At 42.5% G+C, this 20,154-nt stretch overlaps 1 pseudogene; it reads left to right on the forward strand.

The window, feature by feature from the left end:
* The first annotated feature begins 1,046 nt into the window (after positions 1-1,046).
* On the forward strand, positions 1,047-2,183 carry LOC110291673 (RNA-binding motif protein, X chromosome-like; annotated as a pseudogene).
* Positions 2,184-20,154: the final 17,971 nt, after the last annotated feature.

A 20,154-nucleotide genomic window follows, 5' to 3' on the forward strand; every position in this document is an offset into this window, starting at 1 on the left:
GCTCAGTGGTCAAGAACACTGGCTGCTCTTCCAGAGGTCCTGAGTTCAATTCCCAGAAACCACATGGTGGTTCACAACCATCTATAATGGGATCTGATTATCCTCTTCTGTCTTGCAGGTGTCCATGCAGACAGAACACTCATACACATAAAATACATATTTATATATATATACACACACACATATATATATATATATATACACACATACACACACACACACACACATATATATATATATATATATATATATATATATATATATATATATTGGTTTTTTGAGACAGCGTTTCTCTGTGTAGCCCTGGCTGTCCTGAAACTCACTCTGTAGACCATGCTGGCCTCGAACTCAGAAATCCGCCTGTCTCTGCCTCCTGAGTGCTAGGATTAAAGGTGTGCACCACCACTGCCCGGCACATACTTTTTTAAAAGTTAGTCTAACTATTATCCTTCTAGAGATTTAAGAAACCATGTCACTCATCCAACAAGAGTTGTCTACTGAATAAAGAAGTAATAAAATGCAAAACATGGTCATTAAAAAAAAATTCAGGGGTGGTGGTAAAATCCAATGGCGGAGCATTTTGTAGCATGCACAATTAGAACCTTTGCCAAATACCTACTATGCTCTGTTCCCAATGCCTGACAATTTTTGGTTCATTTTTGTTTCATAATAATCTTTGAAAAATGTCCTGCTAACACCTGCATTTTGCAGATGACAAAACTGAGGTGTGAAAATGCCAAATAACTTCCCTACATCATACACCGAGCTACAGTGAGACCTGACTGTCAAAAAAAGGTCTGAACCATAGATCAACAATCTAAGAGATCAAGAACAAAAAGAGAACAGCACCCACTATGAGAAGGATAAGAAAGTGAAAGGGGGCACTTACTTGCCAGCATCTGTTAGAACCTATTTCTACAGAAGACCAGCTGAAACAGCTAGTCTGGTGGGACTGAGCAGCTACTAGATTCTCAGACATCCCATCCACAGCTGACCGTTGTTGGGTTACTTGGACTACAGACTACCCCCATCGGATGAGAGGAAAAATGGTTGAAGCAGATCGCCCTTCATTGGTGGGCTTAATACAGAAATGAATGAGAAAGTCCTTGAGGCAGTGTTTGGCAAATATGGACAAATAGTGGAAGTGCTTTTGATGAAGGACAGAGAAACTAATAAGTTAGGATTCGCTTTTGTCACTTTTGAAATCCTAGCAGATGCAAAGGATACTGCCAGAGACATGGATGAAAAGTCCTTAGATGGGAAAGCCATCAAAGTGAAGCAAGCCACCAAACCATCATTTGAAAGTGGTAGACATGGACTACCTCCACTTCCAAGAAGCAGAGCCCTCCCAGAGGTCTCCAAGGAGGAAGAGGAGGAAGTGAAGGAGCCAGAGGACCCCCTCACTGGGATGACACAGGAATGGTGGTGGCTATTGCATGAATTTTACCATGAGTTCTTCGAGAGGACCTCTTCCAGTAAAATGAAGACCACCACCACGAAGTGGAGGTCCTCCTCCTAAAAGATCAGCACCTTCAGGACCAGTTCGTAGCAGCAGTGGAATGGGAGGAAGAGCCCCTGTGTCACGTGAAAGAGATGGTTACTGAGGCCCGCCACGAAGGGAAGGCCTTCTCGAAGAAATGTTTGTTTGTCCCGAGAGATGATGGATATTCTACTAAAGAATATCCAAGTTCTCGAGATACACGAGATTATGCACCACCACCAAAAGATTATCACTTACCGTGATTATGGTCATTCCAGTTCACGAGACACCATCCATCAAGAGGCTATAGTGACAGAGATGGATATGGTCCGGATCGTGACTATTCAGATCATCCAAGTGGAGATTCCTACAGAGATTTGTATGAGAGTAATGGTAACTCCAATGTAGTGCTCCACCTACAGGAGGGCCCCTGCCATCTTACAGTGGAAGCAGTCACTATGATGATTACAGCAGCTCTCGAGACAGATATGGTGGAAGTCAAGACAGTTACTCGAGCAGCCAAAGTGATCTCTACTCAAGTGGTCATGATCTCGTGGGCAGCAAGAAAGAGGGCTTACCCCTTCTATGGAAAGAAGTACCCTCCGCCACGTGATTCCTACAGCAGTTTGAGCTATGGAGCACCAAAAGGTAGTGGCCGTGGAGGAAGCCGATCTGATAGGGGGGAGGCAGAAGCAGATACTAGGAACAAACAAAACTTTTGGACCAAAAATCCCCACTCAAAGCAACAAACAAAAACTGAAACTTAAACTTTGTGTCATAAACTAACTACCCAAGGACTACTGTACTCGCTAATTTTGTGTCAACTTGACACAGCTGGAGTTATCACAGAGAAAGGAGCTTCAGTTGAGGAAATGCCTCCATGAGATCCAACTGTAAGGCATTTTCTCAATTAGTGATCAAGGGGGAAAGGCCCCTTGTGGGTGGGACCATCTCTGGGCTGGTAGTCTTGGTTCTATAAGAGAGCAGGCTGAGCAAGCCAGAGGAGACAGCCAGTAAAGAACATCCCTCCATGGCCTCTGCATCAGCTCCTGCTTTCTGACCTGCTTGAGTTCCAGTCCAGCCTTCCTTTGGTGATGAACAGCAATATGGAAGTGTAAGCCGAATAAACCCTTTCCTCCCCAACTTGCTTCTTGGTCATGATGTTTGTGCAGGAATAGAAACCCTGACTAAGACAATTACTAAAAGGAAAAATTGCGTTACCTTTTGAAATTTTCCTGTTCCCTTTAATAATTTTTATGTTCTTGAGAGGGGAAAAAGTAAGGCATGTTTAATTTTATTTGCTATTATGAGCTGCTTTCAACAAGCAAATGGGAGATGTGTGAGCCTTGACTTGTTGCTAGTGTTGTAATTTTCCAAGTAAAAGTGTCCCTAAAGGCCACTTCCTGATTTTTCCCAGTAAATGAGGCACGCAATCCCAAGATCTTCCACAAACTTCCAGCCATCTAGATGGCCTCTGGTCTCCACTGAGAGCTGAATCACCCTGCCTGTGCAGACAAGCTAGCCATTAGAGAGGGTTGGTTGCATGTGCTACTTTCGGGATTTCAGGGTGTCTTCCAAACGAAATCTCAATGTTCACAGTATATATATTAAAACAATCGAACAAACCTGAGATCCAATGCCTAGAGATGTACTATTTACCCATAATCCCCCCCCCCCAAAAAAAGCAAATGGATACTGGCCATATTTTGCTTTTCTGTCACTTCCTTGGGACTCTACAAGAACCTCTCTCCCCGAGTAAGACCATTTAAGTGTGTGTTAAACAACTCCAAAATACTCAATAAAAAGTTTGACAAAAAGAGAAAAGAAGATGAAAGGGAAAGAAAGCTACAGGTACATAATTCCTGATGTGAGTTCTAGAGGGAAACACAAGGGAAGAAAACAGACAGTTAAAAATTCCTTTAATCCCAGCACTCTCGAGGCAGAGGCAGGCAGATTTCTGAGGTTGAGGCCAGCCTCATCTACAAAGTGAGTTCCAGGATAGCCAGGGCTATACAGAGAAACCCTGTCTCAAACAAAACAAAAACAAAACAAAACAAAACAAAACAAAAAATTAGCATAAAAATTAGAAAGGCATTCTGGTTTGTCTACAGATAGAATCTATCACACACACACACACACACACACACAGAGGCACACCTTGATGAAAATGTATAGTTTTAAAGTGTGGGGAAAGAGAGGAGGAGAGCTGGAGAAAAAAGGAGAATTCTATCAACAGAGGTTAAAACAGGAACGGACACTGGGGGTGAGAGGAGAGCAGAGAGCTGGAGCCCCTTCCAGGGTAGAGCAGACTGCGGCTTACCCCAGATGGTGGCAGTGTTAAGGAAAGTCACAAAAGTCGCAGGCAATGCCAAAGAAAGGCACTCGGGAGAATGAAAACAAATGACTGTGAGAAAGAACTGCTGTTCCAGGGTCACTTCCACGGCCCCCAAAACATTCCAAAACCATGTGAGAGGGGAGGCAAGCAGACCCAACAGGATCGCCATTTTATCATTTCAATACCCAAGAAATTATCAGTTGGCATTGTTACCATTTATTGATGTCACTGTCTTAGAATCTGAAATGGCATGGGTGCTGTATATAGATGACGCAGGTATCTCTGGAAGATAGGGGAAGCCCAGGGCTTTTTCCACTTCTCTCATAGTCAATCCAGAATACTTTACCTGCAGTTTCTGAAATCATACATGGGATTTCCCCCCACATTTAACTAATCAGTTCTCCAATGGACCCAGATGTCGCCCTCAATTTTGACTTAGTTCTGACACTACCTTAAGACAGCACTGGGATCAGTATTTGAAAACTTGGTTTGTGCAGCTCTCTGCCCCCCCCCTTCCTTCCTATGCCAAGTGCAAACAAAAGCTGGGAGTTCAGCTTCTGACCTATGGTTACAGCTGGGGTTCCTACAACCCGCTCCTTGGCTTTGATTAAATTGCTAGAGCAGAACTCAGGAAAACACCCTATCTTTATTGGTTTATTGGGCTATTAATAAAGGGTATGACATAAGAAGCACAGACAGATGAAAGCCAGCAGGGATAAGATATGGGGGAGGGGGTCGGTGCAGTTTCTGTACCATCCACTCCATGAGCACCACCCTCCAGGATGTTCCACGTGTTCAACTATCTAGAAGTTCACACAAACTCTGCCCTTTGGGGGTTTATGGTGGCTTCATTATGCAGACTGATTAAGTAATTGGCTATCTGTGAACAACCAACCCTACTGCCTCTTTTATGACAGTCATGAGTCCTTTATCAGATATCTGTGTTGTAGGTGGGGGCCTAAGGTCTTTTACTCATGCTTTGATCTCCTTGGAAAGCACATCCCATCCTGAGAGATTTTTAGGGCCTGGCTACCAATCACCTTAGTAGCACACAAAAGAAACCCACTGTTGTAGAAGAGATTTGAGGGATTTGGGGGAAGCTGTTTTCTTAAAGAAAGTGGCTTTGGCTATAGAGATGGCTCAGAGGTTAAGAGTACTGGGTGCTCTGGAAGAGCACCCAGGTACCAGCACCCACATGGCAGCTCACAGTTATCTACATCTCCAGTTCTAGGGGATCTGGGGCCCATTATGGCCTCCCTGAGCACTAGGCATGCACATGGTGCACAGACATACATGCAGGCAAAACACCTTTGCACATATAAAAGAGAGAGAGAGAGAGAGAGAGAGAGAGAGAGAGAGAGAGAGAGAGAGAGAGAGAGAGAGAGAGAGAGAGAGAAATATCTTTGCAGAGGACCTGAGAGTTCAATTCTAAGCATCTATACCAGGTGTCTCACAAATCTACAACTGCAGATTTGATGCCTCTAGATCTCAGGGACACCAGCACTCACATGAACGTGTCTACACAAAGACCTACACACATGTACAAAATTAAAAATAACGAAATAAACATTTCATGAAAAAGGAAGGTGATGGAGACCAAATGAGCACTGGTCTAGCTTTGAGAACACAGATATACTGGGTGCAACACATGCATATACAGATACAGAGTGACGGAGAGGGAAAGGAAGGGGGAGGAGAGAGAGAGAGAGAGAGAGAGAGAGAGAGAGAGAGAGAGAGAGAGAGAGAGAGAGAGAGAGAGAGAGAGAGAGAAGCTGGAGGACTTGAGGGACCTGGAGCCTGGAGGACCTGGACTAGAACAATCTTTACCTCAGCATCCCACTATTTCCCAGCACAGAGTCAGTCCTCTTTTGGGAGCAGAAGAGTGGACAGAAGGCAATGCTTTCCTAGGACTCCACCAGCAAAGAAGGGCTAATGTGCTTGCTCACCTAGCGGTGTGGTTTAAATAAAGACCTATATATCAAAGGCTTGGTTCTCAACTTTGTGTCACCAGCTGTTGGGTGTTAGGGACACTCATAAGAGGTGGAGCCTAGCAGAAGGTTTTCTGGTACCCCTGAATGGCTTACTGTAACTTGTGTTTGCCAAGTTCAGGCCATGAGAATATTTTCATCATGTGTTCTCACTATAATATTTTGCTTCATAACAAGCCCAAAGCAGTATGTCCAGTGGATCCTGGACTGAGACGCTCTGAGACTGTGAGCCGAAATAGAACTTTCTCATTTATTTATTTATTTATTTATTTATTTATTTATTTATTTATTTATTTTTCCCCTTCCCTTTCTCCCTCTTGCTCTGGCCCCACTTGCTCCGGCCATGGCCCATAGGTTCTTTATCTGTTTCTCATTACAGGTGTTTATGAGACACCATGTAGTTGCTGGGATTTGAACTTATGACCTCCAGAAGAGCAGTTGGTGCTCTTAACCGCTGAGCCATCTCACCAGCCTGAACTTTCCCTTTTAAAGGTGATTCTCTCTGTTTGTGGTTTGACTTTTCGTTCACTTTTGGTTTTTAGAGTAACAGGAAACTAACAGACAGAGACACCCCAGCTGACCTATGGTGGATGTTTATTTTCAAAAGAGTGCTATAACTTAAACCACCGAGTGGTTTATCCAAGCAGAGACCTTCTAGAAAAGGAATACAGCATTCACAGGGCGCTTAAATGTTAACATACCCAGGAGCCCAAATTCTAGTTAAAACCTTGGTTCTGGCTTTCAAACAAGCAATACCAAAGGAGAACCTGACATACGGAGGGCAGACACACAGTGTGCTCATGGTTTCTGCTTTGAGCTCTTCCTGCCCTAACTTCCCTCAATGATATATTGTGGCCTGGAAGTGTAAGAAACCCTTTATGCCTCTAAGTTGCTAATGGTCAGAGTGTTTTATCACAGCAACAAAAAATAATTATAACCATCCGATCCTAATAGAATTTAGCAATGGCTTCATCTCATCCTGGGAAGTCAGATGACCAGAGACCTCAGTTGCTCTCTTAGTCGGGGTTATTACTATGATGAAACACCATGACCAAAACAAGTTGGGGAAGAAAAGGCTCATTTGGTTTACACTTCCACATCACTGTTCATCACTGAAGGAAGTCAGGACAGGAACTAAAAATGAGCAGGTACAGGGAGGCAGGAGCTGATGCAGAGACCATGGAGGGGTCCTGTTTACTGATTTGCTTGTTATGGCTTGCTAGGCTTGCTTTCTTATAGAACCCAGGATAACCAACCCAGGGGGTGGCCCTACCCACAGTGGGCTGGTTCCTCCAACATGGTCTCTAATTAAGAAAATGCCATATAGGCTTTTCTGCAAACCAATCTTATGGAGGCATTTTCTCAGTCGAGGCTTCCTCCTGATGACCCAAGCTTGTGTCAAGTTGACATAAAAACAATCCAGCACAATTGGGAAACTCTGTTACAGCCTTATTCCCATTATCAATTATAAATATGTTTAATCTGTTCACATCTTCTTGATTTATCTTTTGTAAGTTTTATATGTCTGGGAATTTATCCATTTCTTCTCTTCATCTTAACTCTTTGCAGATCTATGCCCATCCTCCATCCTTCTCAGTTGTGTGTCTTCTTTTTATTTATTTATTTTTTTTTTTTGTCGGCGAGGGTTGGAGAGATGGTGGTGGCTTCACACAGGGTTTCTCTGTGTAGCCCTGGCTGTCCTGTCCTCTTTCTGTCTCTTCTTCTGGGATGGTCCCTGAGCCTTGGGGAAGAAAGTCATATAGATGTTCCACTTGTGGCTGAGCACCCCCACACACACTGACCTGTATTCTCTATACTTTGATCAATTGAGAGTTTCTACCTTAACCACTATCTACTGCACTATGAAACCTCTCTGATGAGATCACTATCTACTGCACTCATCTATCAGTATTGGGATATGAATTTAGAGAGGAGTTTGATAGTATACCAATTTACCAGAGTAACAGTAGTAATGTCACCCTGTGGGCTCCACAGCCATAGGTTCTTGGCCAGATTTACAGTACTAGACTGGCATTTCTTTCCATGGAGTGGGCCTCAAACCCAACCAGAAAGTGGTGGGCTACACCTAAAACACTCATGCCACTACTGCACTCATGGGCATATCTTGCCTTGCCTGACATTATTTGCAAATCACAGGGTCACAGCTGAGTGAGACTGGGGATTACTTTTTCTTCCAGCAGCCTCCAAAAACACCATCCAGTGAAATGAAAGCTAACCAACAGGGAGGACTCTTCCTAGTCAGGACATGAGTTCTCCATGTCTTGTGAAAAGGAAAAGGGAAATAATAGGGGTGGAGGTTTTCAAGTGAGGAAAGAGATGATCATAGGGCAAAAAGAGGGCTGTGAAGAGGAATAACAAATATGAAGAAATAGTCATACAAAATCCATTATAATATACATATCTACACACATGATACACACACACATATGTATATATACACACATGTATATATGTATACACACACACTCACACATACGCAGTGGCTTGAATGAGAATGGTCCCCATAGGCTCATATGTTCGAATGCTTAGTTCCCTGTTGATGAAACTACTTGGTAAGGATTAAGAGGTGTGGTTTTATCGGAGGAGGTGTATCAGTTGGGTCAGGCTTTGAGATTTCAGAAGCCCATGCCATTTCTAATTAGTTCTTTCCCCCATCCCTCTTCTTCTTTATCTGCCTCCTTCTTGGAGATCAGACGTAAACTCTTAACTACTCCAGTGCCATGCCTGCCTGTCTGCTGCCCTGCTTCCTGCCATGATGGTCATGGACTTTTACCCGAGGCAACCATGAGCCTCGAATTAAGTGTTTTCTTTAATAAGTTGCCTTGGTCATGGTGTTTTTTTCACAGCAATGAAAAAGTAACTAACACACACACACACACAAAAAACCTATTATAAGATACCTACCTTTTATTTTATATATATATATATATATATATATATATATATATATATATATATAATTATTATAAGATACCTACCTATGAGTTGAATTGATGTTACCATTCACAGGGAATAATACTGCTTCAAGAACCTGCAGTTTGCCAAAATAAAAGTACAGTGCAAGGCATAGGATACAACTTCATTGAGTAACTGATCAGATGTATTTGGAGACTCTTCAAATAGTACAAACCATTTTTATTGCCCTAGAATTTGTATGTCCCTAGAATTTGATAAGACTATTGCTGAAGACACAGCGCATTTTGGTCACAGAACTTGAATCTTGTTTCTTTCTTTTCTTTTTTTATAAGTTTTTAAAAATTATATTTTATGTATATGAGTATTTTCTTTGCTTGTACGTATGGGCACCCTGTGTAGTACCTGCAATAGTCCGAAGAGGGCATTGGTTTCTCTGAAGCTGGAGTTACAGATGATTATGAGCTACTATAAGAGTGCTAGGAACTGAATTTGGGTCCTCTGCAAGTTAGTGAATGCTCTTAACTGCTGAGCTATTTCTCCAGCCCCAGACCTTAGGGGTTTTGTTTGTTTGTTTGCTGTATTGTATTGTATTTGTTTGTTTGTTTGTTTGTTTTAATATATGCAGCTAGGGTCTCTGGAGGTACAAATGTATGCAGGATACAAAAATAGAAGAAATAGAGAGGCAATTACAAAGGGGAAGAAGAAAGAGGTCTAAAGGAGAGGAACGGGGGACAAGAGAAAGTGGCAGAGTCTAGCTGTCATGAAAGGAGGGGGAGGGATGGAGGCATCAAGAGAGGGAGGGAGGCAGAGAAAAAAAATAAAACAGTATTTATTTGTATGCTTACCAAAAAGTTATTTTTAAAATACACTAAAATTAGAGAAAATCAAATATAAGCCAGAAGGAAAGCACTTAAAAAGGCCCTGAATTCTCTAATATCACAGGGAGAACAGGGTAACAGTGCAAATATCAAACAGGGCTTCTGAGATTAAAAGTTGCCTCTGTGATGAGAAAGAGGGTAACACAAGACAGTTTCTTTCTAAGAGAGTGGGGGTGTAGTTCAGTGGAAGAACATTTGCTTAGAGGTGCTTTGATCCTCAGCACAGTGTGTGTGTGTGTGTGTGTGTGTGTGTGTGTGTGTGTGTGCAGAGAGAGAGGAATTGAGATTCTATTTCTAAGAGAGTAACAGAGGAGGAGTAGCAGGTACCACATAGCCATTGACAGGGAACCGGAGGAGCACAACCGAGAAGCTATACAGTGAAACCTGGAAAACAGTCTCCAACCATGGCTTCCAGTCCAGAGAGGCGAAGCCATGGCCGTGAGCTAAGCCAGATGGCGTTGGTTAAACAAACCTAACCCCAAAGGACAAGCTCCCAGTTGTGGCACACTTAAATCGAGTGTGGGGACTCAATGACAGTTACTCCTCCCAATACTGCAGGCTCTCTCACATGTCAGAATGCTACAGCCAGGCAGGCACCTTGAGGTGGGGGCTATTGTTTGAGACTAAGTTTCTCTGGGGACCTGAAAACAAGAGACAGCCACAAGTCAGGGAATCTGGGGATACTATGTCACAATGTTTGGGCAGGAACCTCTGACTGCATCACATCAGCAGATGGCATAGAAGAGGAAACAGGCAATATGTGTCTTTTTACATCTGGCTTCGTTTTGCTTATTTTTCAAGTTCCATCCATTTTCCCGTGAATGCTGTGACTTCAGTGTGCACATGAACCTGTGTCCTGCTTCCTCTCTCCATTCTTCTCTTGACCCACCCCCGGGCTGGTTCCATGTCTTGGCCACTATGAACAGTGTACTAATACGAGCCAATGCGTAGGTATCTCTTTAGAACACTTGCTTAGGAGCCTTTGGGAGTATTCTTGAGAGAAGTCTAGGGGGGTCATGTGGTAGTTAGCTTTTCGGGGTTTTTAAGAACACACACATGGACTTGCACAGTGGCTGCACTGCTTTAATTTCTGGCAGTGAGTGAAGGTCTTGCCCCTCATCATTGCTGGCCTTTGTTGTCACTGATTGTCTTGATGTCAGCCATTCTGACCAGGATGAGATGGAGTGTTGAAGCAATTTTAAAGGGTTTTTTTTCCCCCTCCTTCCTGATGACTAAAGGCACTGAGTACCTTTAAAAAGAAATATTGGTTGACTGTTTGCATTTATTCCTGTGGGAATAGCGTTTTCAATTCATCAGTCTACTTACCGACTGGATGGTTTGGATTTGGTATTTAATTGGGGGAGGGGGATCTTTATGGTTCAAAGTATTAATTTCCTGTCAAGAGAGATCTGCCTTGCTCGGGCCGCAGACACTACCCAGTAGTCATTGCTAGAAACCTCATACAAGCCTTATGAAACATAAAATCACAAAAACGCAAAATGTTTCATTAATAAGATTGTTAGTGTGCTAATTGATCAGTGAATATAGTTGCACTTATTGCTAAAAGAAACAAAAATACTGCTTGTAACTCCATCTGTCATTTCTCTGTCAGAATTTAGTGGGCAGGAGCATTGCCATGAGTTCTTAGCCAGCCTGGATGATATAGCAAGTACCAGGCCAGCCAGGCATACACACAACAATACATGAATATACTCTAATAACTGTGTATGCATACTCAAATCAGGCTTTCCGGGTCCTCTCTTCCACAGCCTCAGGCAAAGGCTCTCTCAGCAGCTGTATCCTTCTGATGGTCACTTCTGCGCATTCGTGTTGGTGGTTCAGAAATGGTCAGACTAATGCCAAGCTGTCTACACAAGTTTCTTGTTCAAATTCTGGGGAGGCATTGTTAGGATCTCTGGGTCCAGGGATCATTTTAGGGCCAAAAGACTTTTCAGGACCTTGACAAACATGATCAGAACCCTGATTCAGGACTTTGATTCCCATCGCTGCCTGGCAAAAAATGTTTGCATCATAACCCCCCAAATCTATGAAGCTCTAAAGAATTTTATACCTGGCATTGTTGTAAATCTTTTGCTTCTCACAAAAATCCTGTGAGACAAGAAGTGTTAGGCTGAAGAGATGGCTCAGTAATTAAGAGAGCTTTCTGCTCTTCCAGAGGACCTGAATTCAGTTCTCAGCACCCACTTTAGGCAGCCCACAACTGTCTGTAAAGAGTTTCCAGGGGATCCAAAGGTCTCTGCTGATCTCTTTAACACACACAATTAAAACAAGTATTTTTATAGATAGAGAAAATGAAGCATAGGAAAGTAGATCAATCTGAATCAATAGATGGTATAAGGAAACTAATCAATATGAGCCAGTGGATGATACATAAGGACTCATTCAGGGGACCACACTGCCTTTGGAGTAGAATCTGTGCTGAGAATATCTTATATTCAGATTTCTGTATACTCACTGATGGTCTTCCTGATTTCCAGAACCTAATTCTTACACCAATGTGCAGGCCATGTCTGAGCCTGAACCTAAAGTGTTTTATTTCCTTGAACTAGTTTCCTCTCCATCACTGTTTACATCAGAAAATGTCTTTCATTCTACTTAGTGCTATTTTGAAACTTTGAAGATAATTTTGACTCTTTTTCTCATACATTCTCTGTACTTCTCTATTGAAGATTTTTAATCCAGCAATATGGCTGCTCTGGAAAGAGATCACACCCAAAGACCTTCTAGGTCTATGGAATCTGACCAGAATGCAGACACACTCTGGATTATAAGATGATCTGGCTAGAATACAGACATGCCCTTATTACATAATCCCTAACAGTGAAGGTAAAGTTAGTTTATAGAATAAAGCAGCTATGTTTGAAAGTAATGTCTAGTTGAGGGGCAGACAAAGTGACGAATCAGAGAAAGATTTCACAGAATGAATCAGAAAGAAAATATGCCCAACTCTCATGAGAACAGACAGGAGAGAGAGACTACTTAAGAGAGCAGTGAGGAGGGGGGCAGTGAGAGAGAGTTTGTTTTACAGAGACAAGCTAACAGGTGAACACAGAATGAGCCAGAGAAAGAGAATGAGCCAGAAGATTAGAACAGATCACCAGAGTTAGTTTGAGCCAGAACATCTGAATTGAACCAGCCAGTCAGAGTTCTGAAAGAGCAGAAAGGGTGAGTGTATTCAGTAGTGAGTTTCTGATGTGACAATTCCATCTGGCAAATAAAAGTTACTTTTATCAAACCTTTAAGAATTTATCTAATACTAATATTAGTAACTAATAAAAGTTATTTTTATCAAACCTTTAAATGTATCTAATACTAATGTCTCGAATCCATTTCAAATTATGGGTGACATGTGTATGGTAATAAAAACTTCAGAGTCTTTAAAACATAGAGATAAACTAGAGATTTTAACTTCCTATTGAAAATTATTTCAGAGCATAATACCACTTCCACCCACCCCTTCACCCATGTATAGTCCTTTTTACAGAAAGAGAAACTTCACATGTCCACGTGGCCTATGTTTAGGTTAACATCACACAAGGAATAATCTTTTGAGGGCAAACCTGTGAGAGACAGCTGCTGTTCTATGAGAAAGTTCCATGTAATGACTTCAGTATTCAGTGTTTCTGATATCAGAAGAGAGATATCTGATTTCATCACAAAATCTATTCTTGGTGCCCCACACTTATTATTATTATTATCATTATGGAAGTGCCTCCTTGTCTGTGATAACAGAAGCAGCAGAGTTGAGGCTCTGAGGAAAGTGAAGACACTTTAAATGCTCTTTTCAGAAAAAATGTTAAGGTGGGTGTGGTGGTACCGTCCTTTAATCCTAGCACTTGGGATGCAGAAGCAGGGGGATCTCTGTGAGTTTGAGACCAGCCTGGTCTACAAAGGACAGCCATGGCTGTTACACAGAGAAATTCTGTCTTGAAAACACACACACAAATTGCTTACTCCCAGAAATGTTTTGAGAGGACTATGAGATTTTAGAGCAGGCTAGTTAATCAAGTTCTGTCCTTTCAGGGAGCCAGTTCCCAAATACAGGACAGGTGGCTGGTTATCCTAATGCTCAGTTTTCAGTGATAAGACCACAATACATATAAAGAAACAGGAAGAAATGCCTCCATTCAGAGGACCAACATCAAGCTGTGGGAAGCCAACCCCGAAGAGACCCAGACCCCTGGATTACTGTAGATGTCAGTAAGCTAAAGGACTGCACAGAAACCTAAATGCAATTAGAAAAATGGCCTGCAAACCAAATGAGAACACAGTTTTGTTTTGTTTCTTCTTTATACATAGTGACTCCCAAAGTCTGTGTAGAAGGCTTGGTCCTTGTGTAGAAGGGATGGTAGCCAGGCCTACTGCAAGGTCCTTTGCCATGGGAAGCTGTGCCTTTTAAGGGATCATGCTGCTGATACGGTGGAGCCTGCAGTTCATGATGTGAGGTGGTTTGCTACAAAGTCAGTTTCCTGGATAAAGGAGTCTTGTTGTAACAGCTCCCAGGCCTTAAAATATGACTGCCAAAATCCCAGCTAGATGAGTAAATGAGTTTATCACGAGTTACTCACAAAGTACTGAGCAACTGCAGGGACTGGGAAGGGGAACTGGATTCATCCACAGTCACCACTACTTGGCCTACCTACCAAAAGCCTGTCTGGCAAGGCTGTCTGCTGCAGGATGAATGCAAATCTAGGCATAGGGCGCCACCTATTGTTATCACGCCAGCAGCCACTAGGCTCACCAATCACGTGATCAGCCCATCCTAGCTCACAGTCAGACCACCGAGAATGGTCTTATTTTGCTGCAGTTGGGCATGCCAAACAGTGAACTGGAAACTCTTTGCAAGAAGGACTTATTCTGGCTATGCTGTGGGAGAGTCTCATCACTAATATTGGTCCCTAGTGATGCTGTCTGGTACCCTCACAGGAGACCCAAAGTGAAGGGGCTTCTTCATCACAGCCTGGAACTTGCAGAAACATAAGGTAAATTATCGATTTCTCTAAACTGTGTCAAGCATTTCATCGTAAGAGAAAGCCAACTAATGTATGAGCACAGGCAAGGGTAAATATTATGAATAAAGAAAAGAGGTTTAAATTACTGTGCTGAAAAATTCAATTACCAGGTTAAAAATTAGCTAGGTGGTTGTTGTATTAATCTAGTTTACAGTGCTATAGCAAAATAACCAAAGCTGGGACCTTACAAAGATAGGAGGTTTGTTCACCTCACAATTTGAGAGGATGGAAAGCCAAATAGCATGAAAAATGCTCCAGTGAGGGACCCCTTGACTGAACCACACAGCAGATGGCATCACCCAGGAAGGGTAAAGAAACAAGAAACAGTAGACCCTGGAAAAGGAAGCCAGTGTACGACTGAACCACACAGCAGATGGCATCACCCAGGAAGGGTAAAGAAACAAGAAACAGTAGACCCTGGAACAGGAAGCCAGTGTACAAAGAAGGGCCTTTGATGACTCTCGCTGAGTCCCACCACATAAAAGTCTTGGTGCCTCTTCCACATCATACCCAAGACAGAATTGAAGTGGAAATCTCTGGTTACTTTAGACTCAGTTGTGTGATGTTTTTCTGGAAACTGTCTTATGAGAGGATGCTTTGCTGAGAACAGACAGGTGGTGTTTTTCAAGAAGCTGCTAGGGGTCAGGGGGAGGCACATGATGTGTGGCTAGAGTGGATACTTGAGAGGACATGTGATATTTGGAAAGGATATAAGTATAAGCCAACGGACATTGGACAATGAATGCTGTGGCATTGGTTCACCTTGCTACTCTTTGCTGGTCTTCATTGGGCTTTGCTGACACTGGTCTTCACTGACAACACTTCATGGTATTGGTTCACCTTGTCTTCCTTGGTGAGCATTGTTTATTGTGACTTCCATAGGAAAAAAACGTGCCAAAGAACTTCTTGGGATATTCCAGCAGCTTCTTGCTGCTTCTGCAGACTCGGGACAATTGGAAGAGCCTCTGGCTTTCTTCTGGATCCAACTGTGAACTGAACTGCTGATATCCTGACAACAAAGATCAGAATTGCCCCAAAGAACTATTTCTAAACAGGTCCACTTCCCCGTGTCCTAATAACCTTTCTTTTCCACTACCTCTGGTGGGTGATAGGCTAAAACAGAGGTTGAAGCATTTAAGAACCTGTATTAAAGTAGGTTTTCTAAGCCTACACAGAATCCCAGCACATTCACCTTTCAAAGGACAGCCCATGCCCAAGCCATAGTGTTCTTTCTCTGGCCCCTCAGGTCCATATCTCAATGCAAATATGTGTATTTCATCATCTTAGCCCCAACACTTTGTAGAACTACTCAAGGGTTCCCATCCAAAATTTTGTCTCAGACATGAAGCAAACTCAGATGTGAGTGGTTGTAAAACAAAAACCAAATGCCTGCCTCTTTGATTCATGATGGGGCAGAGATAGGATGAACATTCATGTCTCGAAGGGGAGAAATAGGGAAGGAAATGGGAAAAGACGATTCAGAGCAAGACAGAAATCCAGCAGGAAACCATTAAAATTCAAGCCGGAAGCACTGTGTTCTGTGCACGTGGGACTGGAGGGTACTAGAGGTTATGACACTCTAAGGCCCTGCTGCTTACACTGTTGCTCTCTTTGACTGCATTCTGACATTGGTGGCTTTCCGAAGTACATGCTGCTGGCCATTCTGCCTTTCTGGGATATTCACATATGGTCCATTTTTTTTTTTTTTAGGTAATTTCCTCAATTACATTTCCAATGCTATCCAAAAAGTCCCCAATACACTCCCCCCCCAGTCCCCCACCCATCCACCCCCACCCCTTGGCCCTGGCATTCCCCTGTACTGGGGCATATAAAGTTGGCAAGTCCAATGGGCCTCTCTTTCCAGTGATGGCCTACTAGGCCATCTTTTGATACAAATGCAGCTAGAGACAAGAGCTCTGGGGTACTGGTTAGTTCATAATAATGAACCTATGGGGTTGCAGTTCCCTTTAGCTCCTTGGGTACTTTCTCTAGCTCCTCCATTGGGGGCCCTGTGATCCATCCAATAGCTGACTGTGAGCATCCACTTCTGTGTTTGCTAGGCCCCGGCATTGTCTCACAAGAGACAGCTATATCTGGATCCTTTCAGCAAAATCTTGCTAGTGTATGCAATGGTGTCAGCGTTTGGAAGCTGATTATGGGATGGATCCCTGGATATGGCAGTCTTTAGATGGTCCATCCTTTCTTCACAGCTCCAAACTTTATCTACATATGGTCCATTCTTATAGCTTAACTCAGTATAGCTCACTATAGTGAGAGGTCCCTGCAGGGATCATGACCATCAAGCATACTTTTGCCTGCCCATTCAGTCTTTAGGTTGAAACCTCAGTGGAAGCCACCATAAACCCACAACTCTTGTATTCTGTACACCAAGAAGACCCTCGCCATATGCCCGCATGTCAGCTACCAGTGTGAGCTGTACCCCAGCCTGCTTGAACAATGGTCAGAATGGCCACAGAGCCCTTTCCCTCAGAAGACAGAGGGATAGGTTCCAACGCAGATCAAAATAGAGTTCTAGGGCCTTCTTTGAAACAACTCCAGCCTGCCAGAGCTCCTGGCCTGTCATGGAAGCAGTAGCCTCAGAGATTCTAATATACCCTCAGATCTCCTTCCTGCTGTCCTGGCACAAAGCGACTGGTGCCCTTCGTCCTTGCCGGTCTCCTTAGAAGACGGGCACTCTGCCATGCTGCTTTGTTTTCTGACACACACTTTTCTGTTTTCCTTGGCTAGGCTGAGATTTTTCCAAAGCCTTTTGCTATGCTTTCCTTTGCTCTCAAATCATGCTAAATTCAGCCAAAACCATCCACAGCCCATTGCATAATGTTGTTTGGGAATTTCTGCCAGCAGAAACCTTAGTCCATCACTTCAGTCCAGACTTCTCTGGAGTGGTAAGGGCGCAAATCACTATTTCTTTGTGGTGGTATAACAAGGGAGCCATTTTCTCCAATCGAATTCATATTCCTAATAGCATTCATATTTCTGAGACCAGTTTCTTAGTCCTCCCTGGAGTTACCTGCAAGGGCTCTGCCTTGTAAGAGTCTTGGTCTTTTCTCCTTTTCTCCACCACACTTCTCTAACATTTTCCAGCTGCCAGTTACAAAACCAATTACAGAAAGAACATTGAGGAACCAGGGAGCAGTTTGGGACCAGAGAACACAAGGAATAAGGGAATAGTGTGGGACCAGAGAATGCTGAGTAAGCAGATCTCTGACTCCAAGAGCCCCAGAAGACCAAGGCTGCAGAGAGCAATGGCTCCCAATCTCTCCTCTGATACATACTACCACATGGAACCCAGCAGAACCAGATGGATCTCACAGAACATCACCTTTCAACTCAACCCACCTGGGCCAGCGACTCAGCTCATAAGTAATTTTTTTGTCTCTTATTTTACCTCCTACTTGTGTCTCACTGTGGTTTAACTTTTGTTTGTCTATTGCTCAGTTGGGTTTTGTGTTTTTCTACTCAGTGCCCTGTAAGGTATTATTTATTGTTCTCTTTAGCCACGCCTCCCCAATAGACTCCTCCCCTTCCTACGCCTTTTTATCTTTCTTTTAGCCTCATCTCCTCCTCCTTTTGCTTCTTAAACAGAAACTCCCACAGCTCTAAGTCTCTATCTAAGATCTGCAGACCCGAACAGTAGCCTACCTCTCCCCTTAGCTACTTTACCTACCTTGATTTTTCATCTTTTTTCCGCAAGGTTATCTAATGATTAATCCTTAACATTACCCACTTCACTGCTAATCCTATGAACTAAAATCCAAGTATATTTCATACTATCCTTCTTTTTTTACTCTTCTACATTGTTTTAATTTTTTACTATTTTAAATGTGTGTGTGTGTGTGTGTGTGTGTGTGTGTCTGTGTGTGTGTGTGTACAGAGGCCAAATACCCCTGGAACTTCAGTTCCTGGCAATTGTGAACCACCTGATATAGGTGCTGGGAATCAAATTCAGGTCCTTTGGAAGAGCAATACATGCTCTTAATCACCAAGCCATCTCTCTAGCTTTCTCCAACAGCTTTTGAAACCCAAGGGGCTACTGTTATTAATTGGTTAGTACTCCAGGTGCTTAGCGGCAGTGTCAGATAACTGTGGTTGCTGTCCCCATTAAAATTCTACTCATTAATACAGAACTTAGAACAGGCATCCAGGGCTCTGGGTCTGAGTAATTCTCTTCTGAACTACACACTCAACACTACTACATCCAAGTGTCTCATAAACATTATAAATACTTCAACAGAAAGATTATAACTGATTAAAAAAAAAAAAACCTTAGCCATCCCAGCACTTGCTGGACTTCATGAACGAGGATAAAAAAGAGAGAGAGAAGACAGGAAGTTAAGTGGGTAGGAATAGGGAAAGGGGGGAGTCTAGGAGGAACTCTGGGAGGGGTGACTATGATCAAAGCACATACAAAATTCTCAAGAATTATTAAAAATGTGTTTTTAAAACACCTCAAAATAAAAACAAGCCAAGCAAAGAAGTAACGTGAGATGTGTAAATTACAATGAAATAATATAATAAAAATGAAAAATACAAGACAGCATATTCCTTCAAAAACTATTAATCCTACAGCAGTGGCACCTAACGAGAGTAAACTGGAGGGACATGAATGTTTCCCAATTTTCTGAGAAACAGCCATATTCATTTTCAAAGTGGTTGTACCAGTTTGCACTCCCACCAGCAATGGGGGAGTGTTTCCCCTGCTCCACATCCTCACCCAGCGTGCGCTGTCACTTGTGGTTTTGATTTGCATTTTCCAGATGACTAAGGATGCTGAACATTTCTTTAGTCTTTCTGGGCCATATGAGATTCATCTGTTGAGAAGTCTGTTTAGATTTGTATTCTATTTTTAAAATTGGATCATTTGATTTGTTGATATCTAGTTTCTTAGATTCTTTATATATTTTGGATATTAGCCCTCTGTCAGATGTAGAGTTGATTCCTGGTATTTTCTTGATTTTATCCTTTTTTTTTTTTTTTTGGCTTGCTTCCTCTTATATTTAGCTATTACTCCAACATCATTTGTTCTTTCCCGTGGCCTTATAGATAGGTTTGTTTTTCTCTTTAGTTTAATTTGTAGGATTACTTCAAGGATTGTCTGGGGAGCTAGCTTAAAGGACATGAATTCTTTAGTCTATTTTGTCATGGGAAGTTCAGATCTTTCAGGTGTACTCTTAAATTGCTAGTCTGAGATCTCTCCATTTTCTTTATGAGGGGCACTTTAGTGCTAAGAACTTTCCTCTTAGCACATCTTTCATGTGTCTGACAAGTTGTCCGTTCATTTTTGTTACATTCTAAAAAAAACACTTTTAGAGCTTTAGTTTGGTACAGGATGAAAGATCTGATTGCATTCTTCTACACGCCAATATCTAGTTAGACCAGCATCATTTGTTAAAGATGCTTTCTCTTTTCCACTGAATAGTTTTGGCTTCTTTATAAAACATCAGATGTCCATAGGTGTGCGGATTTACATGTGGACTTTGAT

Source organism: Mus caroli, unplaced genomic scaffold (genome assembly GCF_978045245.1).
Source record: "Mus caroli unplaced genomic scaffold, Mus_caroli_1 scaffold_3, whole genome shotgun sequence".
Lineage (NCBI taxonomy): Eukaryota > Metazoa > Chordata > Mammalia > Rodentia > Muridae > Mus > Mus caroli.